Source organism: Thalassophryne amazonica, chromosome 1 (genome assembly GCF_902500255.1).
Source record: "Thalassophryne amazonica chromosome 1, fThaAma1.1, whole genome shotgun sequence".
Classification (NCBI taxonomy): Eukaryota; Metazoa; Chordata; class Actinopteri; order Batrachoidiformes; family Batrachoididae; genus Thalassophryne; species Thalassophryne amazonica.
The window spans coordinates 133,831,814-133,851,683 of record NC_047103.1 but is presented as its reverse complement, the minus strand read 5'-3'; the positions used below and the strand labels follow the sequence as shown (position 1 = coordinate 133,851,683).

The following is a 19,870-nucleotide window of genomic DNA, read 5'->3' as shown; positions in this document are numbered from 1 at the left end:
GCTTTACTTTGGCAACACCTTTCAAAATAAAAGTCCTAGTTGAACAATTAAATCAACAAACTGTGGAAGAAAAATAATCAGCAACTAGCAGTTGAGAGTAATGTATAGATGCATGGCTGTAGAAGGCATTTTTAGACATTTTTCCACTGGAAACTCACTTGCTGCTCACACACATACATTTAGTTTATGTTTCAGTTTTTAGCAAATTTAGAGATTTTTATTTATTTTTTACTATATTAGCATGCATTTGCTTGTTCTGCCAATAGACTGTATATTTACTGGACAACCCTCCACGTCACCCACAGGTTTTCTGAAGAGCGACTTTAAAGTTCAAATAATGTGGGTTTGTGTGTCGTTATACTGGCGGTGCTTACTCCACCTATGTCCCGGGTAACCAATAAATGGGTAAAGGAGTGTAGGCACCATGTGTGGCTGAGCACAGGGAATAAAGCCTGAGCATGTCCTGTCTCAGAGTTAACGAACAAGCTAAAGCTAACAGGTTAGGATTGGTTCTTTGTTTTATTAACCCTTATATTTGTGGAATTATTTTTGTGGTTTTCATAATGGGCGGTTTGGGTATGGTCATTATAAAGGATGACCTGCTTTTTAACTCAGTAACTGTGGAATAACAGTGGTGTAAACATCACAAAGCTTAATACCTACTAACAGTGATAACAGTGCTAACATAAATTAAATTAACACAAATTAAATAAAAATTTACTTGACTTTTTTTTACTGCAGCACAGACTTCTTACATGGTTCATCTGTACAAAATAGCCTGTATGTATGTATGTATGTATTATGTATGCGGCATGATTTGTGTTCGGAGTGAAGTTTCGCAGTGATTAAGCGATCGACACCAAACTTGGTATGGTGGCGGGGGCACCAAGGTGGACGTCTTTGGGGCCTTTGTGTTGAAAATGCACGCGCACGTGCATTTTCAACACAAAGGCCCCAAAGACGTCCACCTTGGTGCCCCCGCCACCATACCAAGTTTGGTATATATATATATATATATATATATATATATATATAATTATATATATATATATAGATATATACACACACACACAGACACTAGATTAAAGCATCACACACACACATTTTAAAGTGAAAGTTCTTTTTGTCTAAGAATTCTAGCAATAATGATTAAAGATGAATTTTGTAATAGATAAATACAGAGAATAGATTAAAACATTAAATTACTGGTTGACCAGTAACCATGAAGATTTAAAGTGAAAGTTATTTTGGCTATGATTTCTAGCAATAATGATTAAAGATGAATTCTGTAATAGATAAATAGACAAAGAGAATAGATTAAAGCATCAACTTATTGGTTGCCCAGTAACCATAAAAGATAAATAGATAAAGAGAATAGAAGCAGCCATAAAGAATTAAAGTGAAAGTTCTTTTTGTCAAAGATTTCTCACAATAATAATTAAAGCTGAATTCTATAATAGATCTATAGATTATTTCTAGCAATAATGATTAAAGCTGAATTCTGTAATATATGAATAGATAAAAGAATATAATAAACCATAAATAATTAAAGGGAAAGTTCTTAAATACAGAAGTGACATCAAATCATTAAAGTACAGAAGTGACATCAAATCATAAAGGCACAGAAGTGACTTCAAATCATTAAAGTACAGAAGTGACACACACAGTTGGCCTTATATAAATATACTTGCTTTTCAGTAGGTACACATGCTAATTATAGATATTCATAGTTAAATTCTCAGTAAGTAGCACTGAACTGACTCTGTTTACATCATGACAAACCCATAAAGAGGCGGAGTGTGAGTGAGTCAGTGTAATGAAAGAAGCCTGAACATGTGTCCAGGTTTTACATATTGCATTTCCAAAATGATCTAAATTATTTTTCTACTAATTCTAAAAGCTCCCTCCATTATTTATGTATTTTGTAACAATGCATTACATGTTAAATACACTCAACAAAAATATAAACGCAACACTTTTGGTTTTGCTCCCATTTTGTATGAGATGAACTCAAAGATCTAAAACGTTTTCCACATACACAATATCACCATTTCCTCAAATATTGTTCACAAACCAGTCTAAATCTGTGATAGTGAGCACTTCTCCTTTGCTGAGATAATCCATCCCACCTCACAGGTGTGCCATACCAAGATGCTGATTAGACACCATGATTAGTGCACAGGTGTGCCTTAGGCTGCCCACAATAAAAGGCCACTCTGAAAGGTGCAGTTTTATCACACAGCACAATGCCACAGATGTCGCAAGATTTGAGGGAGCATGCAGTTGACATGCTGACAGCAGGAATGTCAACCAGAGCTGTTGCTCGTGTATTGAATGTTCATTTCTCTACCATAAGCCGTCTCCAAAGGCGGTTCAGAGAATTTGGCAGTACATCCAACCAGCCTCACAACCGCAGACCACGTGTAACCACACCAGCCCAGGACCTCTGCATCCAGCATGTTCACCTCCAAGATCGTCTGAGACCAGCCACTCGGACAGCTGCTGAAACAATCGGTTTGCATAACCAAAGAATTTCTGCACAAACTGTCAGAAACCGTCTCAGGGAAGCTCATCTGCATGCTTGTCGTCCTCATCGGGGTCTCGACCTGACTCCAGTTCGTCGTCGTAACCGACTTGAGTGGGCAAATGCTCACATTCGCTGGTGTTTGGCATGTTGGAGAGGTGTTCTCTTCATGGATGAATCCCGGTTCACACTGTCCAGGGAAGATGGCAGACAGCGTGTGTGGCGTCGTGTGGGTGAGCGGTTTTCTGATGTCAATGTTGTGGATCGAGTGGCCCATGGTGGCGGTGGGATTATGGTATGGGCAGGCGTCTGTTATGGACGAAGAACACAGGTGCATTTTATTGATGGCATTTTGAATGCACAGAGATACCATGACGAGATCCTGAGGCCCATTGTTGTGCCATCCAAGAACATCACCTCATGTTGCAGCAGGATAATGCACGGCCCCATGTTGCAAGGATCTGTACACAATTCTTGGAAGCTGAAAATGTCCCATTTCTTGCATGGCCGGCATACTCACCGGACATGTCACCCATTGAGCATGTTTGGGATGCTCTGGACCGGCGTATATGACAGCGTGTACCAGTTCCTGCCAAAATCCAGCAACTTCGCACAGCCATTGAAGAGGAGTGGACCAACATTCCACAGGCCACAATTGACAACCTTATCAACTCTATGAGAAGGAGATGTGTTGCACTGCATGAAGCAAATGGTGGTCACACCAGATACTGACTGGTATCCCCCCCAATAAAACAAAACTGCACCTTTCAGAGCGGCCTTTTATTGTGGGCAGTCTAAGGCACACCTGTGCACTAATCATGGTGTCTAATCAGCATCTTGATATGGCACACCTGTGAGGTGGGATGGATTATCTCAGCAAAGGAGAAGTGCTCACTATCACAGATTTAGACTGGTTTATGAACAATATTTAAGGGAAATGGTGATATTGTGTATGTGGAAAAAGTTTTAGATCTTTGAGTTCATCTCATACAAAATGGGAGCAAAACCAAAAGTGTTGCATTTATATTTTTGTTGAGTGTATGTGTTAAAAGAAAAAAAAATACTTCATTTCAGACTTTCAAAATGACAAGGAAATGGACATTAACAGGAAAATCTAAGGAAAGTTTGCGGAGAGCTAAAAAATGGAAAATGTTATCAGCTAATGAATTGGCAAAGCAAAGGGAAAGAATGAAAGTCATATCATGAAGTCATATCATTCAAAAACTCCTGAAAGAAAAGAAGAGCTCCTGCAGGATAAAAGAGAATGGGCATCCAATTTGAGGAAAGAAAAGTTTTATCCAAGAAACGGCACATAAAGAGCTGCTGACATCCTTTATGTGAAAGACTATGTAACAAAAATATTGTATATAAAGAGGCTTTAACATAATCATATTAGTTCTGTTTCTCTCTTTAATAGTTATGATCAATATTAGCATTTACCATCATGTAGTGATGGGTAGTCAACACGCTAGTTTGCAATAATATTCTCAAAATGACAGACACAGTAATTAGCAGTCACATCAAGCAGCGTCTGAGCTACTGACGCCATGAGAATGGGAGGTGCTCGGCTCAGTACCGGTCACTCAAAGAGACCACATGCCTAATTATGCTTAACTCTACAGCTTAGAACTTCTTAAAATAAGAAATTAGAAAACAAAATTACCCCCAATACAGTTGTTATAAAGGAGAGACTATGTATAGAGACCAAAACCATTTATTTTTTTTGTACCAGGCTGCAAACGTTTATTTTTGCCCATTGCCATTCAATTGAATGGGAGTCTATCCAAACTTTTGACTGATACTGTATATACTGATGGTCCAACTCCTATTCCACAGAGCCACCCGCTCTGTGTGCAGGGCGCTTCGACCACTGGGTAGACCCGAATTCAATTCCAAATGAAAAACAGGTGGCAATGCCTTTGAGAATTATTGGCACAGTTGTGCTCAGCCAGCTGCCAGCCTCCAGAAAACATCTCAATAGCAAGACTTATAAGGAATTATAGGTTGTGCTTAATCCTCATTTTCCCCTAAAGCCCATAATAATGGAGAGATTCTATTTTCATGAATAGGAAGAGGAGGTGGATGAGAGCACATTTCATTGTTTTGAAGACGCGATCTGGCTGCTGAAAGTTTGGCGCACATCTAGAGGATACCCTACAGTCAAAAAAGATGGAATCCAATCCAATGAAATTACTAAATTAAAATACATTACCTTGCATGGATGTCTAAATTAAATTAAATTACCTTGTATGGATGTGCTTTATTTGAGTTGGGGCTACATATATTTATTAGATCGAAATCCTGCACATAATTGAATTGAGTTCATCCAGTGCATCAGTTTTTTGAGTGTACATGATAGATTGGTGTGAATATTGAAAAATGAACAGCTACTTCAAATGGTGCATACCCTCTACACTCCACACACCATCGTATAAATGTACACGTCTGTAATGGTGTTTTTTTTTTACTATGTTTGACTTCATCATATGACATCTGTGTGGCTTAATTATGAAGTCATTCATGCCAGTCAATTACAAATATTTTGTTGATCAATGCTTGTTGAGATATACAAAAAAATGTGGTGTTTTTTTTGGACAATGGTTTCATTGACCTTTGAAAAGATGTAAGTCCTATATAGGGCCTAAGACCCACTGGTGCTAGTGCTTATCTCCAGATTCTGCAGTGTCAAGTGTTTGAGAGTCTATGACTCCCCCTGGACAGGACACTAGTCTGCCGCAGGTTACTTCCCCAGCCAAGGCCAGTACTAATTTGAATCTGGGTGGACTGCTGAACGTTGGCCAAACTACTCCAAAATCTAATCACCACTAGACATCTCTCCAAGTAATATTCCCACTACGTTTGAGCCATCTAGGCTTCTTGATTGCTGAGACAGACAAACAAGGTGGTTTTGGACCATGTTTTCCTTGACTTTTGACCTTTAACTATTTATTCATTCATTCACTTCGTTCATTTTGTGGTGCTTATCCAGCTCCAGGTCACAGTGACAGTAGAACAAGCAGGTCATCCCATACTTCCCTATCCTCTAATAAGTTCTCTAACGCTTCCTGGGGAATTCTGATTGCCAAGTCAGCTGGGAGATATAATCCCTCCAGCATGTCCTGAATCTTTCCCAGGGCCTCCTCCCATATGGACATGCCTGGAAGACATCCGTAGGGAGATTAAAAGGGGACATCCTCACCTCCTTTCAGTGCAGATATCTGAGCTTCTCACCCTTTCCAGGAACATAAACCCAGATACCCAAATCTCATTTTCTGCCACTTAATTGTAGCCACTTGTATCCACAAACTTGTTCTTTACCAAAAGTTCTGGACCATAGTTGAGGATAAGAGCATAAACTGACTGGTAAATTGAGAGTCTCGTCTTCTGGCTTAACTCTTTCTTAACCACGATGGACTGGTACAGAGTCTGTAAAACATCAGACGCTGCCCCAATCTGTCTATTGATCTCATGCTACAACTTATCCAAGCTTGTGAACAAGACCCCAAGATACTTAAACTTCTCCAAATGAGGCAATAACTCTCCCCTGACCCAGAGGAGACGATATATCCATTTCCAACAGAATACCATGGTCTGAGATTTGGAGGTGGTGATCCTCATCCCAGTCACTTCACACTCTACCTCAGACCTGCTCAGTGTTCATGTGAGATCATTGTCTGATGAGGCCAATGGAACCACATCAACCGCAAAAAGAAATGCAATTTTGAGGTCGCCGAACTAAACACTCTCCAGTCCATGAACAACCTTCATCCAAACTACTCCAAAATCTAATCCCATCTATATATCTATCCAATTAATCTTGTCCACAGTCTCTCTCTCTCTCTCTCTCTCTCACACACACACACACGCACACACACACACACACACACGCACACACACACGCTTGTAGAAAACACCATCATTCTGAAAACAAACACATGGAAGGCAATATCACCCGTCGGACTAGTAGGAGTCGAGTTAAACAAACAAAAACAAGACTATCTCTGCATGTGGTGAAGGAAAACGCACCATCCCTGCTTGGCAGGGAATGGCAGAGTAAAATCAGGTTGGATTGGTGTGAAATTAAAATGATAAAAACAAGTGCACAGAGCCAAGGAGGTTCACTGGGAATGGTGTTGAAAGTTTTCAGTGAGAAGTTAAGGAACATGGGAACCCTCACACTGAAGCAGCACACTTGTCAGGTATGCATTTTTCCAGACCCCTTGAGATTTAAAGTTGAAGCACTGATGGAGTCTCTACTGCATTACTGTGCAGTTTAATGACTAGATTACAGGGCAGTTCATGTTATATAGTGAAAAAATAAAAGTTCTGAGACATTTCAGACCACACGTTGTTTTTGTTCCACTTGGGGTTTTATAGGTGCAGACCAAATTTGAACTCAATCATCTAAGATTTAGAGGTCCCCCAGAGTGACACATTTTCCTCTCCCTCCACTGGCAAGGCAACGTCACCCGAACAGGAGAAGACTCTGATGCCATTACTTTCTTTTACAGGTACATGTGATGGCTTCTAATCACAAAAAAGTGGTGGCCGATTGGTCACCCAGAGGAGAACATTACTGGAATTACTGGATTACTACATTGCTTGTTTGGGGTAAATTGTTGCTTTGTGGGGGACCCCTAAACAATGTCCAATTACAATAAAATTTGGCACAGATCTTTTATTTTATTAGTGGAACAACAACAACATGTGGCCCAAAAGATTTTGTAACATTTGACATTTTGAACAGGTCTACGAGACAACCCCTAGCTTTTTTGTTTGTTTGTTTGTTTGTTGCCCCCAGTTGCTCGGGGTCACCACAGTGGATCTGACAGAGATCCACATTAGGATTTGGCATAGGTTTTATGTCCTTTATGACACAACTCCAGTTGAACATGGAAAAACGCAGGCAGCTCCTGGTGTTCCTAATTGGTTGCCCAGCCGAGTACTAATCAGGACCTAGTCTTCTTAAAGTCTGACATCTGATTGGCTTTAATGTGCACGGACATGGCTGCGAAGACCAAGCCACCATACCATCTGCCATAAAAAATAATAATAATTTAAAAACCCAGAGGTGTTAGAATCTGTGGAGAATTAAAAGTAATAATGAATCCGACTCAGTGCATTGAGTATTACCCAGGGGCTCATATTGAGAATTTAAGGGCACAGTTTCAGGAACCAGCACCCCCTCAGGCCAACATACAGGTATCAGTAAGCAATGACTCATACAACACAAGTTCATCAGGATAAATCTGACTCCATCCATACTTCAAAAAATTATACCTCAAGATAACATCATGGTTCTTGCAGTAGATTGGTGGCCTGTACAGGATGTATCCTGCCTCCCACCCAGTGACCTGCTGGCTGACAGTTTAATTCATACCCGTATGGATACTGGTTCCCCTGCTAACTGATCACTACCTACTGACATCCATACTCAGACCCAGCAAGGCAATTCTATTAATGACAGCTGCAAGACAAAAGTGATTTGCACTCTTAAAAATGGCTGAACATAATTACACCATTTACACCACACCAATGCAAGTGAAAAGGCACAGATATATATATATATATATATATATTAAAAAAACAGGTTTATCCCATCACCAGTAGTGTTCTTGCACATTGCGTGGTAGGAAGTCTTAATTCCTACCAGACCTTAATGTTCAAGTGGAGGAAAAATATAAGAGCTGTATCTTATGCTGGCGTACTCCCCCCCCAAAAAAATCACCCTTCCTCACTCCTTGGTAACCTTTGACTCTGGCCTTCAACACCATGGCAACAAAATCAAATGAATTTTGCTCGACTTTTGAGGGACGCATGTTTCTTGTAGTACCCTAAACTTACTCTAAGTGGTCAGACGTCATGTACTGAAGAGGACCAGACATGCCCAACAGAAGTACAGCTACATGTTTCACAACCAGATCTTAAATATGTTTCAGTTTCAAATTATTGGAAGGTGGAAGAGAAGTGGTCACAGGAACCATCACATCACAAGCAGGACCAATTGTCTACATGGCCACGCAAACCAGGTGATAGCTTATCACCCCAATCTGGACACTTACCTTAATAATAATATAACAAGATAGTCTTTATGGTTATTATACACATAAACACATACATACAACCAGGATTCTAGTGCTGGGTAAATTATGTGATCTCGGCTCATAGCTTTGGGGGCCCCCTGAAGCTATATGGTTTTATACCACTAAAACATTCTTGGGAAGCCTTATTTTAACTTATTTTTGGGGGTTTTAGATGCATTGAACGCAAGAATAATAAACAAAAAATATATATTTATCTTGTAATATTTGTAAGATCAAAGTTCTTTTTTGCATGTTTCTGTCTAAGTCTAAGCTAATAAATTAAATAACATTGAAAATGTTAAAAACACATTAATATTTAATGGACATAGCATTTACTCTCTTCAAAAATGATACACAGTAGTTTTTAATCCAGTGAAGCAGGCAGTTTTTTTCTGTCATCCTGACAGTTTTGTTTTTAGTTTTTTGTATTTTTTTTTTTTTTTTTTTATTTATTTATTTTTGAAAATTTTGGGTGGTATTGCATTACTTTTTCTTTTTAAACAATATAACACCTGATTGTCTTGTTTGAACAAGAGGTGAACCTGGACTGATTTGTCAAACCTGCTGTTTTAAATGAAAAACTTTGTGAATAAGTTTCTTTTTTTTTTTCACTGGCGCTGTGCCCCTAGAGCTCCTTCCCTTCCCTCCCTCTCCCTCTCTCTCTCTCTCTCTCTCTCTCTCTCTCTCATCTGCTGTTTTTTTAAAACTCTGAACTTTTTGGAAACACGAAGCATTTCAACTGTAAAATAAACCAAATTTCTTAATGTATCTTTAGATACCGATACAGAAGGACCCCTGGATTAATGTCGGTTTTTCATGGCGGCTTATTGTTTTTCTTCACCTCAGAGCAGAGATGTTGTTTCCAGCGGCTCCTGTTCACAGCTCTGTGGCCACAGAATGCGCTGACTCTGATCTCTACTGTTTGCGATTTGATATGAAGAAAATTACATATATTTCTTATTATTTTAATTATTGGTTTAAAATTGCAAAACTATGACTCTATAAGCTCAAAATATGATCAATTTGGTACATTTTGAGCAACATTTCAATTAATTTTCAGAAATTCTGTGCTGGGCGGCATAGCCATTTTGAACCTGAGAGCCGGGTGGAAATTTGCAGTACCGGGTGGGTACGCCCGGCCCCACCCACCATGGCTAGAACCCTGCATACAACAAAATTTGTCCTCTACTTTTAACCCATTGTAATTACATTTACACACAATCACCAATCATCAAAAAGTGTCAACTGACCCTTATCACCAACAGTCTGCTGGAAATGCCTAACCCACTTGAAAGATCTGAGATACTACAATATTTTTTTCTATATTGATCAATATTGATATTTATCATGATATATGATTTAATAATGTTGCCAGTTTGAAGAGTAGCCTGAAGCCTGAAGAAACTACAGGGTTCACTGGTTAACATTTGCCTTTAATGGTATTTTATAGGTAAAAAGTATTTATTTATTTGGCCATAGGCTCCTCTGAAGTGCAGAGGTAACATCCATAATTCTACCTACATCCATTTGTGGTTTTAAAAAAAAATAGCCTTGAATCTATCCTGAGATATGTATTATATTTTTTGCACTCCCAGTTTGGGGGATGATTGGCAATCTTTGACTTGTCAGAGCAACACCCAAGTCTGAGTGTTAATGGGAAGTCTGTGTAGGTTCGTAGACTTGTAATAACATATACATCTAGTGCAGTGGTCTCCAGACTATTCCAGAAAGGGCCGAGAGGGTGCAGGTTTTCTTTGCAGCCACTGACTTCAGCAGGTGATTTCACTGATTAACATCACTTGGAGCAGGTGGGATGAGTTCATCAGTGAAATCATCTGCTGAAGTCAGTGGCTGCAAAGAAAACCTGCACCCTCTCGGCCCTTTCTGGAATAGTTTGGAGACCACTAATCTAGTGGTGTAGTAGAGGGTGAGCTCAAACACCATCCTCCTTAGTCTCAGAGTCATTGATTTCTCAAGCCATCTGCTCACGTATGTCCCTGACGTACATTTCCATGGCAACAGCATGTTGTTAAATGGAGGAGAATGTAATTTCAGTTTCAGTGTTATCCATCTCTGCCTGGAATTAAAATTTAGTAACTCAGATGTACAGAATAATGGAAATGTTAGCATACATTCAAGTATTTGTTTGTACAGATTTTCAAGTGAATGAATGTGTATACATTCATTCATTTTCTATACCCACTTACTCCAATTCGTAGGCTGTATATAAACTGAATAAAGCCTGTGTGATGTCACCCATAGGTTTTGTGTAGAGACAGGGAACAGTTGATACAAAGCACATAGCAAGAGTGCTGATTCTGGCTACGCCATAGTGAACTCATTAATGCATGAAGAAATAGACCGTGGGTGGCTCAGTGTGCGATGAAAAAAGCCTGGCAATGCACCACCTAACACTGGATTTAATATTACTGTTTTGGGTGGTATTAAGATTTAATAAACCAGAGGTTATAACCTTGGTTCAGTGATATTAAATTGTTGGGGTTTTTTGGGGGGGGGGGGGGGGGGGGGGACTGCTTGGCAGTTCTCCTAACGATTTGCTTTGGTGTGGACGAGAACCATTATGAGCCACTTATTTTCTCAGTAATTGTGCATTAACAGGACCTAACAAATCAGGCTACCGATAGCTGCTAAAAGTCCTAACGCTGTTCGCGTGCAACATTAAATACCACAGGAATTTCACTCAGCACAAATATTACACCAGGGACAGCTTAGATTATCAAATTATAGTTAGGACATTCCAACACACAACACCCCATATTATTTCAGGTGTTTGTAATAAAATACTCCAAACTGACAGACACATCCTCCACGCAGACACAGAGCTAGAATCACAATAAGAGGCGGAGTTGCTGGGCTCAGTTGCAGTCACTCAAAGAGACCACGCCTCTAATTATACAGAAACCTGTGGATTAAAACATCTTGAAGTAAGTCATTACAAAAATTCACCCCCCTGTACAGTTGTCATGGAGGGGGAATTATCTATGGAGACCAATTTTTATTAGTCTGCAAACATGTTTATTTCTGCTCTAAAGCTGGACATTTTAACATGGACTCCTATGGCAGTGTACTTTGTGTTGGAACCAGCCTTAAAGCCCAGGTTACACATAGACGGTTTTGTCGACGGGTAGTACGTAGACCGAAGTTCACGGTAGTTCCGGTTGTTTTCGCAGTGGAAAGGGGCAGAGCATTTCGCCGGCGTTTTGAGCTGTACTAGCCGCAAATACACAGATAAAACGCCGCTAAATCCGCCGAATAAAGCAGCGTTTTGACACCGTAGCATCCGGCACACGTCAGGCAACGGGGGTTAATACCCAGTTCTATCCTTTACAATCGCAGATTAAGATGCGCGGGAGAACGGCGGTGTTCTGCTGCCGCCGATAATGCCCTGTGTACCGCTGGATTTATCGAGGCAAATCCTGCGTTACTCCAGGAATTTTTGCATATAGGCACCGCCCCCAGAGTATAATAGGCTGAAGCAGCTGTCACTGCAGGGGGAGGGAGCTCATCCTCAGCCTTTTCTTTTCTCTCCTTTTCCCCTCCTCAACATGTTGCTCGTCTCCACCACAGGCCTCTCCTTTGCTTCTGAACCAGACCTCTTGGTAAGTCCTTGCCGCTGCCAATTTTCTTTTAGGAGGCATACTGGAGCTTCTCTGCAAAAATATCTGGAGCTGGCCGTGAGTGAGAGGCCTGCTAGCGTTTTTATACTGACCGCCGCCTATCGGCCGTTTGGAACACTGTTAACCAGGAGGTGGTGTTTAGAACGGTGTACTGTCCGCTAGCGCCGCCGTTTTGTCTTCCTCTGTCGCCGGTTAAAACACCTTTGAGGACACCGATGTGGGCTCTATCGCCGTTTTACACGCTGTTGGTTAGGGATACAACGCCCGCCGCCAATTACGGCGGTGTAAACTGCGGCACTACAGGAAGGGGCAGGATGAAACGGCGATTAGAAAGTATCAAACGCCGTTGTTCGCGTTGTCTCCGTCGTCACGCAAATTCTGCGGGAGCGCTCCTGGAATTATTCGACATGTTGAATAATTTTTTCAACGATTCCCGGTAAAGCCGGAACTAAGCCACGCCCTCTAGTGCCGGCGTTAACAACAGCGTGTGATCCTTAAGACGGCCAAAAACTCTTCCGGGACGCTTCCGGGAGCTCTTACCATCTATGTGTAAACGGGGCTTAAGCCACCAGACAAGTAACTGCAGCTTTGCCTATCCCAGCAATTATAGGGTGGGGGTGGGGGGGGAGTACACCCTGGACAAGACACCAGTCTATTGCAGGGCCAGATGTAGAGGGTGTGCACTGACATCATCAAACCACCCCCTGAGACGGTACACAGTACCTCCATGTTGGATGGGAAATAGTGGAAAGAAATCATTGTTTACAGCAGCCAAATGTTCCAAAATTCTGCAACCTAAGAGCAAAATCCTTTTTTGTGGTGAAGTCAGCAAAGGATAGGTACATGACAAACATTGTATGGACTGGCCTTCAGTACCCGTATTTATTGCCAATGTTTTCAGAGCTGCTAGCATGCAAATATGTCCCGATATTCAGTTCCAGACATCTACAACTATTTGGTCAGTGATACAAATATGTTGTTGTGAGGTCCGTGAACAAGATCATAAGATATGTCTCATCTTGTCAAAGGTGAGTTGTGCGGTGAAAAACTTTTAACATATGATGGGAGAGGAAGGAGTGAAAACATAAGTGACAAATCACAGCCCTTGTGGTCTCCATCATTTAGCAGGGGCGTGTCAGGCTGTGGATAGGGTTCTCAGCCAGGCAGAGGGCTCGGATCTAAAGCGGTTTGGTTTGTCACACCCAGGGATATGTGTGAAACTTAACCCCATATTACAGTTCAGGCAACAAGCAGCATTTTGTTAATAATCACCGGTCCTAAATTATGGTGACAATGACGGTTTAGGCGAGTTTTATATATATATATATATATATATATATATATATATATATATATATATATATATATATATATATATACACACACACACACAGTGGGGTAAAAAAGTATTTAGTCAGTCCCTGATTGTGCAAGTTCTCCTACTTAGAAAGATGAGAGAGGTCTGTAATTTTCAACATAGGTACACTTCAACTGTGAAAGACAAAATGAGGGGAAAAAAAAAAATCACATTGTAGGATTTTTAAAGAATTTATTTATAAATTGTGGTGGAAAAATAAGTATTTGGTCACCCACAAACAACCAAGATTTCTGGCTCTCACAGACCTGTAACTTCTTCAAGAAGCTCTTCTGTCCTCCACCTGTTACCTGTATTAATGGCATCTGTTGGAACTCGTTATCTCTATAAAAGACACCTGTCCACAGCCTCAAACAGTCAGACTCCAAACTCAACCATGGCCAAGACCAAAGAGCTGTTGAAGGACACCAGGAAGAAAATTGCAGATGTGCACCAGGCTGGGAAGAGTGAATCTACAATAGTCAAGCTCCCACAGTTGATTTATTCACATCAACTGTGGGAGCAATTGTAAGAAAATGGAAGACATACAAGACCATTGATAATCTCCCTCGATCTGGGGCTCCACACAAGATGTCATCCTGTGTGGTCAAAATGATCATGAGAACGGTGAGCAAAAATTCCAGAACTACACGGAGGGACCTCTTGAATAACCTGCAGAGAGCTGGGACCAAAGTAACAAAGGCTACACACTACGTACAGAGGGACTCAAATCCTGCAGTGCCAGGCGTGCCCCCCTGCTTAAGTCAGTACGTGTCCAGGCCCATGTGAAGTTTGCCAGAGAGCATATGAATGATCCAGAAGAGGATTGGGAGAATATCATGTGGTCAGATGAAACCAAACAGAACACTTTGGTAAAAACTCAACTAGTCATTTTTGGAGGAAGACGAATGCTGAGTTGCATCCCAAGAACACCATATCTACTGTGAAGCATGGGGATGGAAACATCACACTTTGGGGCTGTTTTTTCTGCAAAGGGGACAGGATGACTGATCTGTGTTAAAGGAAGAATGAACAGGGCCATGTATCGGGAGATTTTAAGCCAAAACCTCCTTCCATCAGTGAGAGCATTGAAGATGCAACGTGGCTGGGTCTTCCACAATGACAGTGATCCCAAACACACCGCTCAGGCAACGAAGGAGTGGCTCCGTAAAAAGCATTTCAAGTCCCTGGAGTGGCTGAGCCACTGTGTATGATGCGCTTGGTTTCAGTTCAGAAGGTTCTGGGTTCAAATCCCACCCCTGCCACATTTCTCCATGTAATGTGGAGTTGCGTCAGGAAGGGCATCCGGCGTAAAACCTGTGCCAATTCAACATGCAGATCCACCTCGGATTTGCTGTGGCGACCCCGAGTGCAAACAAGGGAGCAGCCGAAGGGACTTACTTTACTATATATATATAAAGTAAGTCCCTTTGGCTGCTCCCTTGTTTTTATATATATATATATCTATATATATATATATATATATATATATATATATATATATATATATATATAGCGAGAGAGAGACAATCCACTCATTCATGGAATGGTAGTGTAATATTGTCATTCATATTTAAAAAAATAATAATAATGTGGCCCAGCCCCTCAGGAAAAAAAAGAAGTGCATTGATGGGTGTTATAATAGTAGCATGTAGATCATAGAAGTTTATCCCACTTCTATAGACAGATGACACCATGTAAAAATTAATATTGTTCAACACAGTGAGATATGTTCAGCTTTCTTTCAGTGGAAAATAATGACTCACAAATTGTGACAAACATCAATCAGGTTATCAAATTTTCTCTTGTTTCTTTTTCCTTATTTTCTTTCTTCATATATTTTTTCTTTGCATCGTGTTTGTTTTTGCTGAGCCAGTTTTTTTTTTCTCTCATACAGGGTGGGCCAATAAAATGTTACCACTTTGTGATCGTACAAAAGTTTTTGAAATGAGAACTTATTCGAAAATTTTATTTAGACTTGTAACAGAAGCATCAAATTAACTTTTGATACTAAAGGTTTCCCACTTTGTCTCTTGTTTTCCGCACAGTTCAGTAATTGATGACATGTTCAATCCATGCTCCTCTTCTTTGGATTACAGCTACAACACGCACATTGAAGTTTGTTTGTCACACATCTCAAGAGGGATTCTCTGAATTTCTTTATTTTGGAAATTGTACGAATTAAAAAAGTGGTAACATTTTATTGGTCTACCCTGTATTTAACAGCAAACAGAAGACATACTCGTATATGGTGGTTTTGAAAACTTTCCCAAGATTAAGAAAAAAAAACATTTCTCAGCATTGATTCCATTTCCATGAAAACAGGTTGCCTTTGAATGTGTGGTTGTCGCCTTTCCTGTGACCTTTTCTCCCTCCTTTTAACCAGAGGTTTTCAGTTCCTCCAGGGTTGGTATCCTCCCACTTGTGCACAGTTGCTTTATTTTACAGATTAAAGTGTGAACAGCCGTGTGTAACCTGCTGAATGGGGCCTCGTCAAGGTGTCACACTGGAGGAATTTCAGCAGGAGCCTCTGGCTGTTAGATTCATAATATTTCACCGCACAAGTTGCCATCAGACCTTTCAGCAAGCAAGAGTATTGTACGATAAGCATTCATGTTCTTATTTTTCTTCATTTTCCTTATTTTTTACATTCACGTGCATTGATGTTCATTTACATTTCTTATGTATCTTTTTTTTATAATTGGGATGTTTTGTGATGCTGCTCTTCCTGAAGGTAGAACTGTAACAAAGTAATTTCCTGTAAAGAAATAATAATCTATCTGTCAATAAATATGTTCCAGCTTCGGTGTCTGTAATTGGAGAGAGTGTGCAAACAACATTTGTCTGTTGAATCTAGAGGTGGGCGATACCGGGAATTTTGGTATTGATCCGATACCAAGTAAATACAGGACCAGTATCGCCGATATCGATACCGATACTTTTTCATATTTAAGCTTCATAGATCCAAAGGATCCAAAAGACCTAGGATACAATTTCGCCAAACATTGCATGTGACAACAAAATACTTTATCACAATGAACATTTTTATTAAAAAAAAAAAAATCACTCAACACAACTTAAAATAAAATCTCCTGAAGTAGAGGGCTGACAAACCACAATACAAGGGTACACTGCTCCGTGTTGTGTGACACAGCGCGGCGCTGCTCTTACAGTCACTGCTTGCGGGAGAGAAAAAAAAGCTTGAGTATCGATCTTTTTACACAAGGATCATTCAATATCAATACCAGCATTGGTATCGATATTGTTGATATTAGGATCGATCCGCCCACCTCTAGTTGAATCTCCAGTCGCAACATCATGGTTAAGCGGAAGAGAGAAGATAATGTGAAATCATAATTCTTATGTGCTTTCTGCCAAACACACGTGGATTTCATATTTTAAATATTTTGTACTTAATTTAGATCGTGGAGCATCAAGCATTGATTTCAGTAACATCTTTTTCCCCACACATGAGGTTATTGCACGCCAAAGATGAGCAGTTTTGGGGTTCAGTGTCTTGCTGAGGGACACTTTGAGACGCCGCTGCTTTCATATGCTTGTGTAGCTGTAAGTTTGATCGGGATTTGAACCTCTGCCCCCTCATTTTGACGGCGATGTTACCACCAAACCATCCAGCTGCCAAAGGGACTCATCTCAAGCCTCAAAACCGGCAGAAAAAAACCATTGTCACACTGAACTACCCCTATAAAGGTTAAACCAACCAACTTTATTTGTTAAGCACTTTAAAACAACCACAATGGACCAAAGTGCTGTACAGAAGAATCAATAAAAATCATCATAAAAGACATAAGAATTCACATAAAACTGTAAACAAAATACAACTCAAATAATAATTAAAAGCCATAAAATATGAGTAAAAATAACAACCATGCAATAAAAAAACAATAAGATCAAATCAAACTAGGACGGTGAACCATATAGTGGGGAACTGGAGGACAGCTGACTTTTGAGGAAAATCTGTTTACAGTTATGCTATATTTTTTAAGTGTTGACATAGTCTTGGCTTATATGAAAGTCTTTATTGAAGGTTTAATCTGTTTTCAGTTGTGTTCAATTTTCTAAAATTAATTTTGTCATCAGTAAGCTTTTCTGAAGCTGCTTAACCAGGACAATATTCCATGTGAAAAAAATTACAAACAACTGAAGTTTTATATTTGCACGTGACAGTGTTCACATTAGATTTTTTTTCTTTTTTTTTTTGGCCTGTGTGAGACACTGTTGAGAGTTGAAACACATTTTTGCTGTTTTGTCCAGAGTGTGAACATGTTAATTCTGGGTTTGGGGTCACATGCAAACAGAAAATGTCCAGAATTGTTTGAGGATGGACAGACTGATGAATCCTGTCAGGTCTGAAGCAAGCTTACAGGCTTTTATTTTGAAATACAGGCTCTTTTTGTGGAATTGTAATATAAACAGGCTTGAATTCAAAATACAATTTACAGATTTCTCAGAAAATATTGGTCCGATCACCTTGCTATTTCCTGCTTAGTTTTAGACACACTCAGGAGCAACTGACCATCTGACCTGAGAGAGCACAGCACATGAACAGCACATTTTTCAACTTTTTGGATAAAGATTTTTTTTTTTTTTTTGTCATAAAACAGTACAACATACTGTTGTTTGTTTGTTTATCTACACCACCAATTACAGAACTTCTACTTTGGTAATATTTCAGCAGCATAACACAAATTTGGACTTGTTTTTGTGGCACGCCTGCTTTGTTAGGCCATTTAATATCTCCTGCTGCAGTAAAAATCAACAATGTCAGATTATGTTGCCCCGAGGAACCTCAAAAGCATCTGACTGTGGTTTATGGCTTATGTAAGATTCAGCCATAGGATGCACATTCACACAGGCCTGACAGGACCTGCACATCTCACTGAAGGATATCTATCTGATGAGCACCTCATCAGACTGGAGTAGTGTGAGTCTGGGTGGGGTGTTTTTTTCCCAACAGCAAGGATCACTGCAGAAGTTGGTGCCAGTTAAGCATTGCAAATTTCATTTGGGATTACAGTAATGCCTCATCATCAGTGGGCCAATTTTCACTGAATCCATGCATTTTCTTGCAAATATCGAATGTAATTACGCTAAGCTGTAATAACAGTTAAAAGGTTCAAGATGCTTTCCATTTTCACATTATGGTCCCAAGGGTGCTCACTGGAACTTTCAGAATTTTAGAAATCTTTCTGTAACCAATGCCATAAGTATGTTTTGCAACAATAAGGTTGCAAAGATCTTGAGAGAGCTCTTTGCTTTTACCCATCATGAGATGTATCTTGGTAATGAGACACCTTTTTATAGGCCATCAGTTGGGACTGAACTATCTGATATTAATTTGCACTGACAAGGGCCAGGATTGCATTCTAATTACTGATAGATTTCAGCTGGTGTCTTGACTTTCCATGCCTTTTTGTACCTCCCTTTCTTCAGGTGTTCAATACTTTTTCTTGTGTCATTTCACATTGTTACACATAATTTATGGACATCTATGGTTTGAGTTCTTTGTATGTATGGATTACTTGGGTTGTTACCATAAATATATTTACTGAGAAAAATACTGACGTGTTCAAATGTGATTTTACCCACAGTGTGTGTGTGTGTGTGTGTGTGTGTGTGTGTGTGTGTGTGTGTGTGTGTGTGTGTGTGTGTGTGTGTGTGTGTGTGTGTGTGTGTGTGAAAGAGACTCAGCATGCATGTACCTCAGTGCTGAGGACCCCAACTATTAAAAATTCCAAAAGGATGTTCACCATTCACCTGGCTGCAGAAGATAAATGGCTACATTAGTGAAGTGGGCATAGACCAGGTGTCTAAATGGATGATTGCTATCTTGGACCTCAGTGGTTCTCTACATGCTCGCAGACCTGACCTGACCTGTTAGTTGCCAAAAAAAAAAAAGCCATCTTTTTCTACAGCTTCACCTTTTGCCATTCTATACAGATGTTAATCCCGCTGTCATTTGATAGATGTTTTTCACACAGGAAGTCATGTCCGTTGTCATGGTTAAACATCTCATAGATCCACTGACCCATGACTCAAATCCTCTGTTGTTAGTCTACTGTCAAATTACAGTGCAGGACTTTAAAATTTAAGCATTCCCAGAAGTGATGCCGTCTTAACATAAAAAAGCATCTGCAGTGCACCCAGAAACTATTCACAGCATTTCACTTTTTCCATAATTTTTTATGTTACAGCCTCATTCCAAAATGGAGTAAATTCATTTTTTTATCCCCTCAAAATTCTACTCACA

At 40.0% G+C, this 19,870-nt stretch overlaps 1 long non-coding RNA gene across 1 annotated transcript; it reads right to left on the bottom strand.

Annotated features, from left to right (window-relative positions):
• Positions 1-3,337: 3,337 nt before the first annotated feature.
• Positions 3,338-17,404, bottom strand: LOC117520426. The gene is made up of 3 exons (XR_004563645.1): positions 17,318-17,404; positions 7,940-7,942; positions 3,338-3,349 (listed from the first exon to the last, which is right to left on the bottom strand). It is a non-coding gene; the product is annotated as an uncharacterized LOC117520426 (long non-coding RNA).
• Between the last annotated feature and the right edge of the window lie 2,466 nt (positions 17,405-19,870).